This window comes from Crocuta crocuta, unplaced genomic scaffold, assembly GCF_008692635.1.
Source record: "Crocuta crocuta isolate KB4526 unplaced genomic scaffold, BGI_CrCroc_1.0 scaffold179, whole genome shotgun sequence".
Classification (NCBI taxonomy): Eukaryota; Metazoa; Chordata; class Mammalia; order Carnivora; family Hyaenidae; genus Crocuta; species Crocuta crocuta.
The window spans coordinates 1,202,859-1,205,925 of record NW_027551568.1 but is presented as its reverse complement, the minus strand read 5'-3'; the positions used below and the strand labels follow the sequence as shown (position 1 = coordinate 1,205,925).

The window sequence follows — 3,067 nt, the reverse complement described above, 5'->3', positions numbered from 1 at the left end:
TGCGGGGTTTTGGATGTTGGCAGTGGTGATCTGTCGGTCTTTCCTTTCACTGCCTCCGGACTGAAGTCCCTACACCCAGGTTACAAGGAGTTTGCCATGATTTCCGGTGCCTTTCCCAAAGGGCTGTGCAGCCGTCCCGGCGCCCGTGGATTCCTGCATGCCGTCCAGTCTGTGCCCCAGCTCTGCGTCCTCCCCCGGCGCCTGTCCCTCCAGCGCCTGCAGCATGCCGCTGCCCGTGTCGCCGCCCTGGTGGCCGCGTGCCCCCAGCTCTCCTGTTTCCTGCATCTACTTCCCACGTGAACGTCTCTTTCCCACGGGAGCTCCTGCCTCGTCCCACGGAAAAGTTTGTGGTGTTTTTATTGAGATCACGTTACGTTCACAGGTTAGCGTAGGGACAGCGGACATCTTGATAATGTTGGGACATTTCAGTCAAGAACAAATGAGGTCCTCTCTTCCACTGTATCTTCTTGCTGTGATTGTTGGCGTACATGAAGGCTGTCGACTTGCTATGCTGATTTTATTTCCTGCTACTTTATGAATTATTTTTATCATTGATTCTCTAGGGATTTCCAGAACACTACCTTGTCATCTGCAACCACAGATAGTTTCTTAAAATTTTCCAATTCTTATGCCTCTGATCATTTGGCTAATACTTTCAGAACAACGTTACATAATATTGGCGGTAGCAAGCACTCTTGCCTTGCTTCTGACCTTAGTAAGAATGCCTCTGGCGTTTCCCCATTAGTAAGATGCCAGCCTTAGCATTGGGGGATGTGTTTCATAATTTTAAGGAGGTATCCAGCTATTCCTGTTTTCTCAAGGGTTTTTATTAGGATTAGGTGTTGAATTTTGTCATAGAATTTTTTCAACAACTATGTAGACAACCATGTGATTTTCTCCTTAGTCCCATTAATGTGGTGAATTCTGTTAACAGATATCCTAACACTGGACCAACTTTGCTTTCCTGGTACAAACTCTGTGGCCATGGGTACTATTTTCTTAGCATAGTGTTGGACTCCATTTGCCAGTATTCTATTCAGGATTATTACCTTAGTCAATATTCATAGGAGATAGAGTCTGTGATCTTCCTTTGTTATATACTCTCTATAATGTTTTAGTATAACTTATACTTAATGAAATATGTTTTTATTCATTTTCTATGTTCTGAAGCAATTTATGCAGCCTGGAGGCTATCTGGTCTCTGAGATTTGATAGAATTCCCCTTTGATACCACGCAGGCTGGTGGGGTTCATGGGGTAGCCCCTTCATCATTTTCTCTGTTTCTGCTTTGGATATTCTTCCGTGGTTCGTCTCACTTTCGTCTCTACTCAGTCCAATTTTTATAATTGTGCTTTCTCCAGAAATGTCTGTGCCACCTACACTTTTACATTTATTTGCATAGAGTTCTGCAAAATAAGAGGTTTTTAACTTCCCACGTGTCTGTACTTTCCCTTATTGTTTCTTATTTTGTGTATCTGTGCTTTGCTCCCCTTTGATTAAACCAGCTAATGGTTTGTCCACTTTATTTTTCACTGGAACCAGGATTTTTATTTATTAATTTGATCTAGTGTTTTGCTGTTTTCTACTACATTAATTTCTGTTTCTGGCTTTATGGTTTCCCTCCTATGTGCTCTTTTGAGTTGCTTTGTTGTTGTTTTTCTTTCTTTCGAGTTGAAAACTTCATTCATGTACAGCTGGCCCTCAAACAGCACAGGTTTGAACTGCACGGGTCCTCATACTTGTGGATTGTTTTGCAATAGGACTGGAGATGCATTTTCTCTTCCTGATGATCTTCCTCATAACACTTTCTTTTCTCTGGCTTCCTCTATTGTGAGAATACCTTATATGATAAAGACACACAGAGAATATATGTTCATTGACTGTTTAGGTCATCAGTAAGGCTTCCTGTCAGCAGGAGGCTATCAGTTGTGAAGTTTGAAGGGAGTCAGGAGTTATATGTGGATTTTCAGCTGTGCGGGTGGCGGGGGGTCGGCACGCTAACCCCCATATTGTTCAAAGGGCCAATTGTACTTTTTATTCCTTCAGTTACTAATATAGGTGTTTAGAGCTAGGGCATTTCCTCACCACTTTAAGTGTAATCCCCTGGGCCTGACAGAGTTTTTTTGTTAGAAGTTAATGTAATTTCTGTTTTTATTTTTCTTCACCCAAAAGTTGTCTGAAAGAAGTGTTTTTTTGTTTTATTTCTAGATAGATGGGGTTTGTGTTTTTTATTTCTTTTGGTTTTGGTTATAATTTTTAGTTTTCTTGCAATGTAATGCGAATGTTATTTTAATATATTTTGTGCAAACTTTTGGTGTTTTCTGTGCGTCCTAATGTGTGATGGGTTATTGTGAATATGCCGTGTGTGCTCAAGAAGAAAGCACATTCTCTATGATCAGAGCACGGCTTTGATATACATCCACAATATCTATTTATTGGTTACGCTGTTTGGATCTTGTCCTACTTTGGGAAGAAGCAGGTCTGAGAGTTTATTGGTTCTTCATCAGACAGCCTCTGACTCTGGACAGCACTGGTCACCTGCACGCTTGCTTGCAGACAGGCAGGCACCCTGCTCTACCATGCACCCCGTCCCTCCCCCGCTCCATGCAGCGCCCCTGCTGCAGATGGCCCCGGGAAGGACACAGGGAAAGCCAGCCTAGCAAGGTTTTTAGCAGCATCTTTGCTGATCAGGCTTGGAGCCCCTGTGGGATTTCCAAAATAAAGGGAGGGATGGTGACATAGGAGGTGACACATATGTGTTCTGAGCATGAACGCATGTTGGCTTTTTGTTTCTTATCTAAATACAGCTGCTAATAATACCAAATTCAGGGTGAGAGAAACAAGTGGGCAAAATATCTTAACAGCAGAAAAATGCATTGCCACTTGGAAATCATGTGGTAAAGACTGGTGCCCTCTAGGACACCAGTGAACAGGGTAGAGTAGGCGTCTCCGAGGGCCTGTCCCCTGACAGAAACATCAAGAACTCAAGCAAGTGCTGAGGGACTGACACGGGCACTGTGTCTCCCAGTGCAGACCTCACTAGGGGCAGACGGGGCGGTGGGGGGGG

The 3,067-nt window shown here is 43.6% G+C and overlaps 1 protein-coding gene across 1 annotated transcript in view; it reads left to right on the top strand.

Annotated features, from left to right (window-relative positions):
- Positions 1–3,067, top strand: part of POLN (DNA polymerase nu) — a 160,973-nt gene that overhangs the window by 137,456 nt on the left and 20,450 nt on the right. The gene's annotated exons all lie outside the window — the stretch shown is intronic.